Source organism: Neofelis nebulosa, chromosome 8 (genome assembly GCF_028018385.1).
Source record: "Neofelis nebulosa isolate mNeoNeb1 chromosome 8, mNeoNeb1.pri, whole genome shotgun sequence".
Classification (NCBI taxonomy): Eukaryota; Metazoa; Chordata; class Mammalia; order Carnivora; family Felidae; genus Neofelis; species Neofelis nebulosa.
In genome coordinates, this window is record NC_080789.1 from 109,013,973 (window position 1) to 109,032,196 (window position 18,224).

General features: G+C 44.6%; 1 pseudogene; it reads left to right on the top strand.

Moving 5' to 3' along the window:
* Positions 1-3,217: 3,217 nt before the first annotated feature.
* LOC131484072 (glia maturation factor beta-like) lies at positions 3,218-4,664 on the top strand (annotated as a pseudogene).
* The last annotated feature ends 13,560 nt before the right edge of the window (positions 4,665-18,224 follow it).

An 18,224-nucleotide genomic window follows, 5' to 3' on the forward strand; every position in this document is an offset into this window, starting at 1 on the left:
GTCCTCATCTGCAGTGAAGACCTTGGGCCATTCGGGTCTGCATTCCCATTCCTTGGCACTCTACCTAGGCATTCACTGTGGGGATTCAAGGTCAGAATTTAAGAGCCACATCCTCTCTCAAGTGAGGAGTCGGGCCACATCCTCCCTACCTGGAGAAGAGCTGGGCAACATGGACCCACAGGCCTTGCTTTTCAGCCTTACCGTTGGCCACAAAAGTTTGACATAGGACATTGGAGGGAGCCGAACACAGAATGTTTGCATGTAGGCAGGGACAGAACAGTGGGATGCAGCCAGCCTCAGTTCTGCAGAAAGGGGAAATGAAGCTAGGCACCTCATTCTATGTTATATCTTGTATCTCTCCAAACATAAAGAATTCTGAGCCTCCAAATGTTCCATACCTTTGTAGATGTTCTAACGAGGTTTAGGGTCACAGGAGAAATGGGTCCTCACTCACATAAAAATCCCTCAGGGATGAATGGAGACCTCCCTGTCACTGCCTGCGCTAACCAAGAGCAATCAGTTTCTGACATCCCAAGAGAAAATTGCTCTCCTTGGAAAGTGTGGTGCTTCACAAGCTGCAGGTGGCATAGGGATGTTTACGCTGATTGTGTCCCTCACCGGGATCATTGATCTGCCTTCATTCTGAAAAGCAGAAGCCTCTCACATGGGCAGTTTGCTCCCAGACATGGGCCAGTGTAGAAAGAGCCCAAAGTCTCCTGCCCCAGAGCCTGGTTCCAAACACCTGAAGCTCTGCAGTGAGACTGATCTTGAATCACTGAAGGCATATTGCACCTAGGCTTGATGGAAAGGGTCCGAGAATCTACCATGGCCAGAAGAATTCCTGGCTTCCCTACCTTCTGGGTGAACTTGTTTGGCACTAAGGTGTGTCAGATGTAGTCAGTGGACATTTCTCTGGGCCCAACCCGTTAGGTGTGTCTTACACTGGAGATTATGTTGTCAGTTTGTTCTTTGCTTTATCCTATTGTCCTCTATAAGAAAGAACTTTGGGTCTGTGTGTATGCGTGACCGATTTTGGTCTTTTTGTCCAACTAGGTTTCCTATTGTAAACATTTGGTGCCAGAGTTTAAGACGAATGCAGTCTCAGTTTAACTGAGGGCTCGGGTCAAGTTCTCTGGACTCTAGGATACTTGGGGCTATGGGGTCTCTCACCATGTGTATTTTAGGACCATGCATACATCAGGAAACCTAGCATACTTGAGGGGCCCAGCATGGAATGTGTGCATGTAGGCAGGCCCAGAGGAGTTAGCAGAAAACTGGTCCTTTTTCTGCAACAAGAAAATCTGAGCCATACACTTTCAGTTGTATCCCATTCTCAATGGAATTCCAGATTAAGGTTTCCTCTGGCCTGGGCTTCCAGGCAAAACCAGTGGTGTTTTTCCCTTTACCCAGTGCAGAGGGGTTTCCTCTTCTTAAGACAGCCAGCTTCAAGCAGATTATACTAGTCACTCTATTCTCTGCTGGATACCTTTCTCATATGAAAGGAGTGATTTTGAGCCTCCATTCACTCACTGGTTCTTATTCTTTTTATAAACCTGTTTTTAAATATTTCTCATTTTTGAGTGTGAGAGAGAGACAGAGAGAGCCAGCATGGGTGGGGGAGGGCAGAAAGAGGGAGACACAGGATCTGACGCAGGCTCCATGGTGTGAGCACAAACCAGATGGGGGGCCTGACTTCACAACCATGAGAACGTGACCTGAGCTGAAATCAAGAGTCAGCCACTTACCCACTGCCCCCTCTCTTGTGAGTTATCTCTTTATATCTTGGTTCCCACTAGGCACAGTGGGCCTGTCAGTTAATTCAGTCAAGCCCAGGGATTGGGGGAAAGTTGCCATGCTGCTCCCATGTTAACTGAAAGCATGCAGTTTCTGATACATAAAAGGATCAACTGACCCCCACCCTCCCCGTCACTGATGACTTGGTGCTTGAAAGGCTGGAGTTGGCATGGGAGTAGTTGGGCAGCAGAACTCCAACCACTGGCTGCTAGAGATGCCTTCATTCTGAGGCGCAGACAGTTCACCCATTTGCAGTATTCTTCAGGACCTGCAGGATGTGCAGAAACAGCCCATTCAAGGACCATTGCAACAGAGCCCCTGTGGAAATACTTGAGGGTCAGCCACGAGCCAGAAACTGCTAGCTGTGTAGCTTGACTGCCTCCAAGGACAGGGTGAAAAAAACCCAATGCCAGAAAGTTTCCCTCTCCTTCTGAAGGGACACTGCAGGAAGTTTCCCTTTGTCCTAGCCCACAAATTGTTCTTACTCCAGAGACAACCATCTTGCCAGGAGATTGTGCTAGTCACTTCATTTATTTTTTTATTTTTTATTTTTTTGCCATATGCCATTCTTTGGTGTTCATTAAAACTTTGGCCTTCTGTGTCTTCTCGTCCACCCTGTTGCTTTTTTTCCAGCTCACTTCTCCCTGTTGTCCATTCAGGCACAGCATCTCAGAGCCATTTCTTCTTTTCACTAGGGAGTGTGGCCAAATTCTTGTCACTCTGGGATACGCTGGGTCACGGGGTCCCTCCAAACTTGCTTTTCAGTACTCTGTTGACAAAGCCAAGTCCAGGGCATTTCAAGGTACCCGGCAGGAATGCTTGTGTGTAGTCAGGGTCAGAGGTATCAAGAGGGAGCTATCCTCACTTCTGGGACAAGAGGAACATGGAGCAGAACAATTCATTCTCAACTTTACCCCATTCTCAGCTGAAATGAAACCCTTTGGCCCTTGGGCAACCACCATTGCAATTCCTTGGCTGTAGTGATCACTATGTTATGGGTCCCAGGCAAGGCTAAATGAGGCTGTCCCCCACATAGTGAGTGCCCTGCCTTTCCTAATGAGCTCTGACTCTGGTCTCTGCTAACCAAGTGCAATCATTTCCTGATACCCCAAAGGAATGATTGCCTTCCTGGGAGTACTGGGTGTTTGGCTGGTTGAGAAAAGAAATGATGGTTAACCAAACTGTTTCCCGCCCTGGCTGTGAAAGATGCTTTCACTCTGAAGAGCAGACGGTTCACCTGTGGGCAGTCTTCTCGAGAAACTGCTGAAAGAGGTCTTTCTTACTGAAAAAGACCATTCAAGAACTACTTTAGGGATGGGGGCGGCTCTGCCAGGTGCTGGGGCAGGAAGGGAGGCGATCGAAGACGTGCCATTTTTAAAGGAGCCTGAAACAAGGCTACAGGCTGCTGATGGGCAGGAAGAAAATGAGGGAGTCTTTGGTGGTTTGTGATGTTGCTGAAGATTTAGTGGAAAAGCTGAGAAAATTTGGTTTTCATAAAGAAACAATGCTGCCATCATAAGATTGGTAAGGACAAACGCCTGGTGGTACTGGATGAAGAGCTGGAGGGCTTTTCACCTGATGAACTTAATGACAAACTGCTTGAATGGCAACCACATTCACGATGTATAGTTATAAATACCAACATGATGATGGAAGAGGTTCGTATCCTCTGCCTTATTTTCTCCAGCCCTGTTGGATGTAAGCCTCAACAACTGCTGGAAGCCGAGCTATCCCAGCCTGAGTGGCAGGGCCCCGGCTGTGGGTGGATTGGTGACTGCAGGGCGGCCGGCTGACAGTGAAGCTTCTTGTACTCCCGCTTTTAGGTAATTTGGCCTTATTAAAACTACCTGGGGTATTGTCTGTTGGGGAATTGTCCTCGGCAGGCCCCCTGGGAAAAAACTATTAGGAAGAAAATAAGGTTCCGCAAGAAATTGTGCGGCCTTACGTTTAGCCCTTGCCATCCTCTATGGAGACTCCTCTACTTACAGGAAGGATAGCCTCATGCATTTGCCAGCAAAGAGGGTCTGTATAGGAGAGACATATGGATTTGAAAGCCCCACTCCGGCAACTAAGTAGTGTATTTCTGGGCACAGGTGACTTCAACCCCTAGGCCCACCTGGCCCCCTGGAGGCATTCCAGATGATGACTGAACCTGGTCGGTTATAGTAGAGAATGGTTCATTGGTTCCTAGGTGCATTGTCTCTCTGAGAATGTATGAGGCATGGGTTTCTAAGGCTTTTTCAGCCCCTTTCTGGCACCTTGGACCAAGGCAAACACATTGTTCTGGCCTCATGTGGTTAGGAGGTCATGTCCCTGTAACAGTTCCACTTGAGGTGTTGAGAAATAGAGGGCCTTTCACTAGAACAGCAAAGCAAATACTTTGTAGATTATACATAAATGCAGATGCATAATGGAATGTAAGAAATTAATCTATAATCAAAGGGTATGCGGGAAATTTCTTAATAAGTTTCTTATTTCTTAAAGGTTGTTTATACATAGGAACGTTTTCACAATTAGGTGTTAGAAAAACATAGTTGATGTACAAGGAAATCACTAGTATATATAATGCCACGTTTACTGCAAGAAATTGGCCAGCTCAACACACTGCTGTTGTCTGTGTCCATTTTTATTTTGGTATTTTTATTTTAGCCTTTTATTTTTGTTTTAGTTTTGTTTTATTTTCACTTTTTCACTGACGCCGTTCATCCTTCGGGAACCCCTGGACCTGCTGGGGCTAGGACTCCGGCAAACAACAAATGATGTATGCTTGGAGTAAGAATAAGTTAGTCCCGACAGCGGAACTACCCACGGTATTTGAAATAAGAAACACTGAAGAATGGCTACGTGAGAAACTTGGATTTTTCCACTAATGTGAACTTGTCTGTTTCTAAAGTATTTAAGTATTAAGCTGACCATATTGGAACCAGACATAAGTATTTATGCCTAAAACTGCACTGTTCCTCCCAGTTCGTTTCCTGCAGTAAAGAAAAATTCTTCATTTTGTTCAAAGTTTGAACAAAGGAGAAATCATCTTCATAGTAATGAAACTTTGTAAAGTATTTCCTTATGTTTGGAAATGTTAGGTGGGCTACTTCTCTCCAAGGACTTTTTGGACTCTTGCGACTAATTTCGGTAACTTATGGTTTAGAATTTGTTACTATTTGCAGTCACTTGGTAAGTGGGTATTGGATTGTGACAGGCCACAGTTGCCTCTTTTTGACAAATACTGGATTATTAGCCGTTCATAGATGAAAATATCGTACTATCACTTGTCAAATCTTTGAAATTAATTTGGGGTAAAAGACAAATGACCCAGTTTTGAGCCATGAAAAGTAATTTTTGGTGGTGTAATCTATATTACAAGTACATTTTTCATCAACTCCATGCCTTCTTTGTTTTTCTATACCTTTTTAATCAAGTCCAGAAATTTTTTTCCTCAGTCATTCATTCTTAAGGTCTGGGAGTGAAATGTTATAATAGGTATGACTGTTAGGGTCTCTTCTGAGTAGAAAATAGCATCTTATTCTTGGAAATTGATAGGTTGGAACTAATCAAGAGCTTCATTCCTGGTTGTGTCATACTAGGTAGTTTTAGATCTAGATTGAAAACACTATGTAATTATAAAACACCTCTCAGTGCTGTCCTGTGAACACTAGCCATTTTAAGTGTGTTGATACTGTGTCTCTGGTTTGTTAGCTTTGAAGTTAAAGACTTTTATACTGCCAGTGTTCCAGATTTGGTGAAATTAATACTTTTGTAAAGGGTCCAAGTGAAACAATTTTGTAATGTGTTTATCTGAAGTTTGCAATAAAGTCAACTTCATATTTCTAAAGTTCCAAGTATCTGCTTGCATTGGTGAGTATATGGCGGTTGAGAAGTATATTTATGATCAGTTTGTGCCATGGGAAAAAATTATTTCAAAACCTTAGCCAGTGTTAATAACATTAACACATCATTAGAAATTGCACCTTGTATTCTAAATGTCAGAAGATATTCTAAACCATACATCTGTCTTGGCATCGTTGGCATAGAGCAAGGATTCTAATATATAGTATATTTTAACATATAAATATTTAACTTAATTTGACAAATGTCTTGAGACTCCAAAGACTAATCAAATTTGGCGAGCAAATTCTTATGTTAAGAATATCTTAGGGGCACCCGGGTGGCTCAGTCGGTTGAGCCTCCAACTTTGGCTCAGATCATCATCTCACAGCTCGTTCAACCCCTGCGTCAGGCTCTGTGCTGCCAGCTCAGAACCTGGAAACTGCTTCTGATTCTGTGTCTCCCTCTCTCTCTGCCCCATTCCCACTCATGCTCTATGTCTTAAAAATACATGAAACATTAAAAAAGTATTTTAAAAAAAGAATAGCTTAGTCATTTCAAAACTAGAAAGGCATTTTTTCATGTTGGACTATTTTCCATTCATCTATTCTTTGCATTATTTTTGAGAGTTCTGTGCCAGCGTTAATAAAGAGGTGAAGATAGTTGGAATTTTCACAATTTTGAATCTTCTGTTGCCAACACTGTTTGGCTTCACTAATCTAAAAAAAACAGGAAGCAATAGGAAGAAAGTTTGAGATGAGGAAGTGCTAGAGTGGGTATTTTTTTGGTTAATGAATGCGAGGGATGCGTTATTCCAATTTCCAGAGCGAGAGAGACAGAGACAGAGACAGAGAGAGAGAGAAAACTTTACCCAGGAAGTTTATGAATTCTTGAAACAGGTGTTTTGATATTGGAGAATTAATGCTATTTCTGCAGAAATGCAGATATAACCCAAGTGAATGGAGAGTGTTTTTAATGTTTTTCAATGAAGGAAATGAGATTCGTTTCACCTGGTTTGCAGCAATAAGAGAAACTAGTGCTGCAAGAATGTATTTTTTAATGAGGTTCCTTTTTTTCTTGTCTTGCTTGTTTTTGTTTTTTGTTTTTTAAATGGAAAATCCTCTATAATGTCAGACAATACTTCCATAAAGAGAACTTAGTTCTGTTCTTTAAGAGTGGCAAAGAGCTGTGATAATTCATGCTTTTTTTTTTGTACCTCGTTTGATTCCTTATCTATAACATGTATTTATAAGACAGTAAATTAGGACTAGGGAAGCAGTAGAACATGCTTTTACTCCCTCTGTCCTATAGGGAGACTCTCAAATTCTATGCTCTAGAGTGTTCTCAGACTTTTTTAAAACTTCCTTCCCATCTAATCAAATTTTTGCATTGTTATTTTCCGGTATATTTCTAATTTTTATTTTTTTTCTGCCTTCTCTCCAACAGTAACTCCAGGGTTGACCACTGCAGTCTTGACGTTCCATAACTTTCTGGTGCAGCTATTCTCATTCACAAGCCTATATGGCCAAAAACCTGAGTCTGGGAGGACTCATGCAGAGATGAACAAGTTTACAGGGAAGTCTATCCTGCTGAAGAGCAAGGGTCCATTTGGTCCAACATATACCACAGTCACAATGAACAGAACAGAATCCTCAGTGGAGAGCCCAGGACATGACTATAAGACAATCACATGGAATGGACTGCTGCGAGGTCTCAGAGTAAAAATAGAGCGAATAGGGTGAAAATAGAGAGGGAGAGCCAGAGTTATTCTTATCTGCATCAGAGATAAGAATAATATAATGCAGAGAGTGATGTGACTAGTACAGTCTTCCCCAGCTCACTGACTCAGGAAAGAGAAACACCAGTGGGCTTTGGCAAATGGTGCCATCTATAAATTCCACCTGAGAGCCCTGTCAGCAAGAAACCTGCCCAAATTCTTTCTTTAGAATCAGAAGGAAAGACCTGGCTCTAGTTATGTGTTTTGCCCTTGTCATCAGTACATAGGGACAGCAGTGATACAGCTGTAGCAAGGATATGCTCCCAGACAATGGGTACGTGTTTGGAAAGGGGAGATTTGACAGGTTTCTACCTAAAGGTACTTTACACGCTGACCAGATCCTGGAACATCTCGCCCACATGAAAACTTCTTGTTCTTCAAAATGAAGGAATCTCCATTAGTGAGGGGAGGGGAGTCCAACTGGATGTCATTCTTGTTCATACCCTAGCCAGCTAAGCAATACCATGTGCTCAGAGACAGAAGGGTCAGGTTTCCTCTGGGATATTAGACCACATACCTTCAATTTCCTCAGTAACTGACTGGGAAACTGGCACCATTCATACACCCATGGCTCCTGGACATGAACAGAAACCTAGATAGAGAAGCAGCAATGAGATGTACATAGTACAAGAAGTACAAAGAGTGACAAAGTTCTGCATCTCCAAAGGGAATAGCATCCATCTGCTAAGTATATATTTTTCTTAACTCGATATAGAGAGTAGGACCGCTGCCTTCCTAAAACCTCTGGTTAAGCCTACACACAAGCATTCTCCAGCGGGCACCTTTGGATGCTCTAGGCCAACTGATATCCATAGATTCTGAATTCCAACTTCAGGGCCCCTGTGACAAAACCTTTGCAAAACTCACCAAAATTGTACAGAACTCCCTGCTTCATAGGAAAAGATATGACTGTGAGACACGGGTTCTGAAAGGATTCCAGGTAATCTCTTGCTTCAAAAGAAGAGCAATTATTTACTATGGCTATAAAAGCCTGCTAAGTAACAAAACCTTAGGGACATAAAGTTCAGTTGTAATCTAGGACATCAGACTCTGAGAGCACTCCACTGGCTCAGGAACTTACTGAAACTCACTTCCAATCCTTGGAACATCATTGTGTACAGACAGCCACATGGTCTTGCTGTGTGAATGGAGACCAAGTTTGAAAAACGGCAATGGGAGAGGAATGACTACAAGGACAGTCTAAGTTCTCCATTCAAATGGGCACAGGTCTAATCAAGGAAGGAGATATCTCTAACAACCCTTCCTCTTGTCCCACACAGGAGGCATGATCCTCCCCTAAACACCTGCTTTCACTACCCTCAAGGATTCTCCTTGGGCATCTTTACACCCCTTAGGTTTGGGGATGGCCATATAATTCTTAAATGAAATTAAGGGCCCAATGCAATACCTATATCAACATCACAAGGACACCACTAAATTCCCAAGTTGAAACAAGAGGCTATTGCTATAAGAAACTTGTTCTGAGTAAATTCTATTCAGAATCTTTCTTCACAAAAAGGGCTAGGTTATGGAAATGGAGACACAAACTGCTAGAGTTCTTCATCACATATGAGGTTTGGAGAATGTTTCAAATGAAGCACCCAGTGCAGTGTCCTCTCAACTAGGTTATATACAGAATAAGAAATACCTGTGGGCTTAAGGCATGGGAAACTTTTGAAGGACTATACCTGGGAGCCATGACAGCAAGGAGCCTGCATTTTCCCACAGGAACCAGTGAATTCTGGATTTGTCTATCCCTTTCCCTTTTTTAATAAGTTGAGAAAAGCAGCGGTGTTTGAGCTATAGCTTTTGGGTTCTGCTGGATCTTGCTCAGGATTCTGGAACAAGGACTTGTTTCCTTACACTTTGGCAAGGGCTCTTCCAGTGCTCATCCCCTCCCATTAATGCTTCCCATGTGGTAACTTTCTGCTTCTCAGGATGAAGGCAACTCAAACATCCAGGTAAATCAGGTAAGCTGGCTCCCCTTCACTTCCCATAGCACAGCAGGCCAAGCACCAATCACCAAGGAACTAAAGGCCTTCTTTCCTTTGGTAGAGCAGAGCCTGACAGCTCTCACTGAGCACAGGAGCAGAGTGGGAGTTTGTGGCCTACCCAGAGGTGGCTGCTGAATGAATGATGGCCCCATGGCTCCTAAGGGAGAAAAAAATGTCAAAATACAACAAGGAGAAGGAAATGGGTGCAAGGAGGGCCTGAACTCGACATTTCCAGTGAGAATGAGGATCCACATGGTATGAAGATGTGCTTCATTTGCCCTTGACCCAGAAGGATACCAGCTCCCTGCCCATATCTCTGGCCCAGACTACATATGAAACATTCTCTGCTGGGCCTCTAAAAATGCCCTGGGCCCCTGAATGGCTGCATCCTTCGGAAAGCCAGTGAATTAATGAAGAGGAGACCTGTGGCAAAATCTCTCCCCCAGTCACAAGGACTGGACCAGACTCCAAGGTGGAAGGCAGAGGATAGGACTCAGAGATATTGACTTTGAATGGATTGCAGGAAGAACCTTGTGTTTAGATAAGGAGCCAAGATGTGTAAAGTTGGATAAGGAAAACCAGATCTCTTCAGAGATTGGAAGGGGAATTCTATGGAGGAGTGAGTGCCCAGCATAGCCCTGCCAACCTTGCTGTGGGAAGAAGAAACACTAGAAGGCTTAGGAAAATGTGCTTTCTAGAATCTCTGGGAACTGTGTCAGCAGCACCAGCCCTGTGTTCTTCATTCAGAAGGACCTAGAGAGCCTGGGACTCGGTCGGCTTTTCTTGATTTTTCCATCATTGAATGGAGTGAGCTGTGACAGTGCTCTAGCTGGGAGATACCCCCAGCTCTGGCTCCAAAGTGTGGTGAGGGACATTGGTGCCGACTTCCTGTAAATGTCACTTTCTGGGCTGACCAGCTTCTGAAGCCTACTGCTCCTGTGTGAACTGTCTGCATTTCAGGAAGAAGGCACGTCAATCAGGCTGAGCAATGGGTCAAGCTGGCTCCACTCCCCCACCCCTTGCTACAAACAGCCAAGCAACATGCTCAGGGGTAGGAGGGCTGTTCTCTTTTGGGATAGCCGATGCTGATGGCTGTTATTGAGCACGGGACTGCATGGAAACACAACACTTTTCCATGGGAGCACGGTGATTGCCAGCTCCATGGCTCTTAAGCATGAATAAACGCAGAGTCAGAAACACAGTAAGGGAGATGGAATGGCCACAGCCATGACAAAAAGGCTTTCACTATTTCCACAATTGGAATGAAACCAATGTGGCATGGAGATGTGTTTCTTAATTTCCCCTAGGTCCAGCAATGAGGCCAGCTCCCGCTAATACACCTGGGACCAGAGTTCATTAAAGATGAGAATTGGATTATATTTACAAAAAATGCTGAGCATGGGACTCAAAATCGGCCATCCCATGCACTCAAGCCTTATGCTTCTCCCGCACTCTACCAGGCACTGTCAATTCAACCTTCCAGAGAGATCTGTGCACTGGTATCAGTCCTGTCCCTGAAATCTCCTATGACCTAACCCTGACCCTAGCCAAGGATCTTTCCCTTTGGGGGAGGGGGACAATTTGCACGTCTGAGAGGAATGGATATGGGGCCCATAATTGGTGTTGGGTTGTTCAGCACCAGCTGCTGGATGTTGTGAAATCACCATGCCATGTCCAAGTTAAGGATGGAGCTGCACATACGAGATCCTGAAGCCCGACCTGAACTTGGCCCACACCATAGACTGGTCCTTGCACCCAAAGACTAAGCCTGACCCGCAGCCTCCCTTGCGCCCTAACTCATCCCTCCAGTGAATTCAAGGCACTGTTCATGGTTGTGCCTCTGGCACTTCCTGGGAGCCAACCTTAACCCTAGCCATATCTCTATTTATAAGAAGGATCACCTCCTAGGTCCAAGAAAAGAATAGATGTGGGACTCATCAAAGGTGCTGAAAGACTGGGTGAAGTACGCTGCGTTTAACCATGGGATTTCCAGAGCCTGAATGGAGCTTCAAAGGGTTTCCGGTGCCTAAAACTAAGCCTGGAACACACAATTGGTTGTCCACTGCACCCAATCCCTATGTCTGACCCACAGACTAACAGGTGCACTCAACTCAACCTTCCAGGGATAACACTGGACTGTTGTCAGTTATGACCCTAAAATTTCCTGGGACCTAACCCTGACTCTAGCCAAGGCTCTTTTTGGGTACCAGTTCGTAAGTCTGAGAACAGAAAACGGATTTGTCCATAACTGGTGCAAGATTATTCAGCATGGAGCATGTAAAATCACCAATTTCCAAAACAGGGAAGGAGCTTCCCAAGGGGAATCCTGAGGCCAAAGCTAAGCTTGGCACACACCATAGGCCAGTCCTTGAAAACAAAGGCAAAATCTGACTCGCACGGTAACATGCACCCTCAACTTCAGCTCCCCAGGGATAACTGTGCCCTGCTTTGGTTTCAGCCCCTGGAGTATTCTGGGATCAAACAAGAACCCTAGCCAGGGCTCTGGCCCTAAGGAGGCCTACTATGAATGTCTGAAAAAAGAACAGATTTGGGTTAAGTGACCAATGGGTCATACCTTAGTGAAGCCAGACATTTCCTATGACATTTCCACAGCTAAGATGGAGCTATACGAGGGTATCCTGAGATTGTGCCTAACTCTGCCCAATCCTGAGATTTTGTGCCCACAAAATCTTCTGGTGCTTGATTCAAGCACTAAATCAGGCCCACACCTGACCATGCACCCTCAACTCAGACGTCCAGGCAGATCATAGCACTGTTGGTGGTTGTAGTCTTGGCACTTCCTGGGAGCCAACCCTAATCCTTGCCAAGGCTCAGCTTGCTAGGGGGACAATTCCTAAACTGAGAAAAGAACAGACTTGGGGCCCAAAGCGTGCTGAAATATTCAGCAAGGAACCCTGCAGTTGCCCACAAGATTTTGAGGGCCTGAATATCACTTCAAAGCGATCTGGGGCCAAAATCTAAGCCTGAAACACAGAATCAGTCATCCACTGTACCTAATCCCTATGCTTGTCTGCACCCTAACAGGGGCACTCAAATCACCCCATCAGAGAGATCTTTGGATTTCTGTTGTTTCTGTTACTGAAATTTCCAGGGACCTGGGTTCAACTGCTGGTGCCTCCTGGGACCCGTCCTTAACCTAGTCAGGGCTCTGGCCCTAAGGAGACCCACCATGAAAGTTTGAAAAAAGAATCGATTTGGATCCAATGACCAATGGGGGAACATCTCAGCGTTGAAGACAAAATTTTGCCCTGATATTTCCTCAGCAGGAATGGAGATAAAGGGAGCGACCCTGAGACCTTGATCCACACAATATTTCAGGCTCATGAATCCAAACCTTAAACTTGACTCCCACCAGACCATGCGTGCTTATCTCAGCCCTCCAAGGATATCACAGCTCTGTAGGTGATTGTGCCCCAGGCAATTCCAGGGAGCCAACCTTCACCCTAACCATGGCTCTGCCTCTAAGGGGGCCCACCTCCTAGGTCTGAGGAAAAGAACCGGCTTGAGGCCCAGGATAGGTGCTGAAATATTTGGCAAGGGCTCCTGGAGTTGACCATGAAATATACAGGGCCTGAGTGGAGGTTCAGAAAAGGACACAGGGCCAAAGCTGAAACCTGGAACCCACAATCAGCCATCCACTGCACCTGAACCCTAGGCCTGTCCTGCACCCTAACGGATGCCCTCCACTCACTCTTCCAGGTAGATCACTAAACTGCTGTTGGTTCTGCACTTGAAGCCTCCCAGGACCTAACTGGATGCCTGGTCAGACTCTTTCCCTATGGGGGCCCAATTCCCAGTTCTGAGATCAGAACAGATATGGGGCCAATAAGCAGCACAGTATTATTCAGCATGGAACTTGGACTATCACCATGCCATTTCCAAAGCCTCAATGGAGCTGTGTGAGGGGCATCCTGAGGCCAAACCTAAGCTTGGCTCACAACTTAGGCCAGACCTTGAACCCAAATTCAAAGCCTGACCCACTCCCTCTCAGGTGCGCTCAACTCAGCCCTCCAGGAAGGCCATGGGACTGTTGAGAGTTTAGCTCCTTGAGTATGTTGGTAACTAACCCTAATCCTAGCTAGGGTTCTGGCCCTAAGATGGCCCATCATGGATATCTGAAGAAAGAATAGATTTGGGTCAATGACCAAAGGTCAGTATCCCTGCGTGGAAGCCATATTTTTGCCATAACACTTTCACAGTCAAGATGGAGCTGTAGGAGGGGATCATGATACCTTGCTTAACCCTGGCCCACACAATCTTTTGGTTCCTGTTTATAAACCCTAACCCTGACCTGTACCTGATCTAAGGCCTTCCATTCGGGCCTCCAAGGACATCACTGCACTGTTGGTGGTTGTGCCCAAGGTACTTCCTTGGAGTGAACCCTAACCCTAGCCATGTCCCTGCTTCTAAGAGGGATCACCTTCTGGGTCTGATGAAAGAACAGATTTTGGACTTATCATGGAAATTGAAAGACTGAGCAAGTACACTGCATTTGACCATGGGATTTCCGGGGCCTGAATGGAACTTCAAAGGGGATCCGGTGCCCAAACCTAAGCCTGGAACACACAACTGGCTGTCCACTGAATCAAAGCCCTATGTCTATCCCGCAACCTAACAGGGGCACTAACACCTTTTCTGGGAGATCCCTGTACTAGTGTAGGTTCTGTCCAAGAAATTTTCTGGACCTAACCCTGATCCTAGTCAAGGTTTTTTCCTTATGGGGGAACAATTTGTATGTCTGAAAATAGAAAATGGGTTTGGTACCCATAACCAGTGCCAGATTATTCAGTATGGAACTTGTAAAATCACTATACCATTTCAAAGCAGGGATGGAGACTTCGGAGGGGGATCCTGAGGCCAAGGTTAAGTTTGGAACACACTCTAGGCCAGTCCTTGAATAAAGACAAAACCTGACTCGCATCCTACCATGCACCCTCAACTCAGTTCTCCAGGGAGAACTGTGCCCTGCTTTGCTTTCAGCCCCTGGAGTATCCTGGAACCAAACAAGAACCCTAGCCAGGGCTCTGGCCATAAGGGAGCCCACCATGGATGTGTGCAAAATGAACCGATTTGGGTTAAATGGCCAATGGGGAATACCTCAACATGAAAGCCAGAATTTCACCATAACATTTCCAAGGGAGGGATGGATCTGCACGACGGGATACTTAGACCTTGCCTAACTTTGGCCCAAAAACCTCCTGGCTCCTGTATTTAAACCCAAAGGTTGACTTGCACCCAACCATGTGCCCTCAACTCAGCTCTCAAGGCAGATTACCACAGTATTGGTGTTTGTGCTGCTGGCACTTCCTGGGAGCCATCTTTAAACTTAACATGTTTCTGCTTCTAAGAGGGCCAACCTTTTGTCAAAAGTACAGATTTGGACCACATGATGGATGCTGAAATATTCAGTGAGGAATCCTGGAGTTGACCATGGAATTTCTAAAGCCTGAAAGGAACTTCAGAAGGGGATCTGGGGCCAAGAGCTAAGCATATAATACATAATGGGCTATCCACTGCACCCAAATCCTATGCATGTTCAGCACACTAATGGTCACACTCAAATCTGCCCTCCTGGGAGATCACTGGACTGGTATTGTTCTGCACCTGAAAACTCCCAGTACTTAAACATAACCCTAGCAAATGCTCTTTCCTGATGGAGGTAAAATTCCTTGGTCTGAGAGTAGAATGGTTTTGGGGCCCATAACCAGTGCAGGAATATTCAGCATGGTATTTGGAAAATCGCTATGCAATTTCCAAAGCAGGGAAGGAACTACTCACAGGGGATCATGAAGACAAATTTTAAGCTTTGCCACACACAAGGCCTGCCCTTGAACCCAAAGAGTAAGACTGACCCACACCTTACCATGCACTCTCAGGTCAGTCCTCTGGGGAGACCACTGCATTGCTGGGCATTCAGGCCCTGGAGCCTCCTGGGACCTAACCCGAACACTTGGCAGTGCTCTGGTCCTATGGACGCCCACATGGAGGTTTGAAAAAAAGAGCTTTTGTCCCAGTGGCCAATGGGGAATATCTCAGTTTGAAAGTCAGAATATCACCGTGATATTGCCACGGCCAGAATAGAGCTACAGAAGGGGGCCCTGAAAACATGCCTAACTTGGCCCCCATAATCCTGTGGCTCTTGAATCCAAACCCTATGCCTGACTGGATCAGACCATGTGGTCTCAACCTGTCCCAACTGGGAGACAACTGTGCTGCTGGTGGTTCAGCCTCTGGTGCCTCCTGGGTCCTATTCTTAACCCTAGTTAAGGCCCCCTAAGTGGGCCTATCATCGAGTTCTGAAAAAAGAATCCATTTGTCCCAGTGGACAATGGGGAATATCTCAGTGTGGAAGCCAGAATTTTACCATGACTTTTCCACAACCAGGAGGGAGCTGTGGGAGGATATCCTGTGTCCTTGCCTAATGTTGACACACTCTATCTTGTGGATCCTCAATCCAAACCCTAGCAGCTTAAGCAAACCAGGTTACATTTGCCAGTAGCTTACTGTGCTATTTGGAAAGGCAAAATAAGGATAATGAAGAAAATAAAAATCCTAGAATTCAAAGACAATCACAGCCTATGCATTTTTTTCTACATGTGAGCATTATTTTCACAGAGTGGAATCACAAAGTGGTTTCAGTTATTTGTTTGGCTAAACTGCTTTTTGTGTTTGTGTGTATGTGTGTGTCTGTGTTTTATTGTCTTGTTTTCATTTTAATGGGGCAAATGTAAGTCCATGTCTTTAAATATCCTTTTATATTGGTTTTCCACCTTTTTTACTCTACTTATCATAGGGAATAATCTTCATATGCTGATAGTACCCTAAATAGTACAAATAAATGAGAAAAACAAGTAAACATAGAAGGAATTGTCGCTTTTTCCTTAAAAAAATAACGGAGTGGCTGCACCAGTTTGCCTTCCAACCCACAGTACAAGAGTGTTTCTTTTTCTTCATATCCTCAGCAACAGCTGTTGTTTCTTCTGTTAATTTTAACGATTCTAACAAGTATGAGGTGATATCTCATCATGGTTTTGTTTATATTCCCTAATAATGAGTGATGTTGAGCATCTTTCCATGTTTCTGCTGGCCATCTGGAAGACTTCTTTGGAAAAGTGTCTATTCATATCTTCTGCCCATTTCATAACTGGATTGTTGGCTTTTTAGGTATTGAGTTTGATAAGTCGTTCTTAGATTTTGGATCCTAACCCTTATCAGGTATGTTGTTTGAAAACACCTTCTCCCATTCTGTTGGCTTCTTTTAGTTTTGTTTATTTTTTTTCCTTCAGTGTGCAGAAACTTTTTATCTTAATGAGACTCTTCCTCCGCCAACAGAAAGCATGGAGTCTTGCCATTTGCAACTACATGGATAGAACTAGAATGTATTATGCTAAGCGAAATGAGTCCCACTGCAAAAGACAAATATATGATTTCACTCATATGTGGAATTTAACATACAGGAAGGTGGGGAAGAGTAGAAAGGGAGACTTTTAACAATAGAGAACAAACTGAGGGCTGATGGAGGGAGGTGAGTGAGAGATGAGTCTGATGAGTGATGGTTATTAAGAAGGGCACTGATGATGAGCCCTGCATGTTATATGTAAGGGATGAATCACTGAATTCTCCTTCTGAAACCAGCATATTTACAAACTAAAATTTTTATTAAAAATTTTAAAAAACTTAACGGCCCTCTCACTTGGTCATGGCCTATTAAAAGTTTTTGACAAAGGTGTAAGACATTCTTTCTGACACCATCATTTTAAATGGCTGCCTGATGGTCCTGTTGTCAGAGGAAACGGATGCTCTCTAAGAAGGAGGTGTCCCATTCAGGGCTCTGAGAGTCAAAGCAAAGATGACTCATGCCTACATGAATTTTTTGTGCAAATCACCAACCACTCTTTTTGGTTTATAAAAGCAGACCCCTCCCCAAGGGAATCAAAGGTGATGGCAGCTGAAATCATGGCCAAAATCACCTTCAGTATAAGAGGTGAGGTCCCTCACATTATTTCGTGCCCTTATCTCTAGTGCACAACAAGGGATTTACTTTCATGGATTTGGTGAAATATTTTTGCTGGTTTGGTGGATGAGAAATGACTACAAATCCATTATCCTATGTTCACTTTTCTAATAATGCATGAGGCCGGACGTTCATTACTTACAGCCATTTCTAAAATGTAACCATTGTTCTCAGTTCTGGGGTGAGCTTGCTGAACTCCTGGAATTCTCCAGGGGAGGCAGACTGTGATCCATGTCCTGTCAGGAAACTTCACTTTTTGTGAAACCACTAAGCTATTAGTGACTGTCTTCTAACTAGCAGAACAGACCTGGAGTCACGGGAGGTCAGTTTCAAGATTTCATGGCAAAAATTCAGCCACTTTCTTCTTAATTTGTCCTTTGTTCCATCTCTCTCTATGTCTCTCTACTGTAGAACACTCATTCTAGATTTTGATCAGCATATTTTTGTGGAGATGACTGCTGGTAATGGGAGATTACTGTTGTTTCTGAGGCAGTGGCCATCCAGAATGACTACTGCATGACTATTCCCTTGTCCAGCTCCTCCATCAAAACTCGGTGGACACCACTGACACAGGAGGCTGCCTGTTCCCTGGTGTCCAGCACTAGCCTGGAGCCACAGGCACTAAAGCCTGGCTGACATGAAGGCAGTGACCCTTTAAGGTCCAAGGATGAAGTTCAGGACCTATAGGCTGCAGAGCTGTGCAAGTGATCTCAAGCTTCTGCCATTCTCCTTTCTTCAGCACCAGTGTATGCTCTTCACTCATGAGGCTTCCTCATGTCAGCCAGGATAACGATGCCCT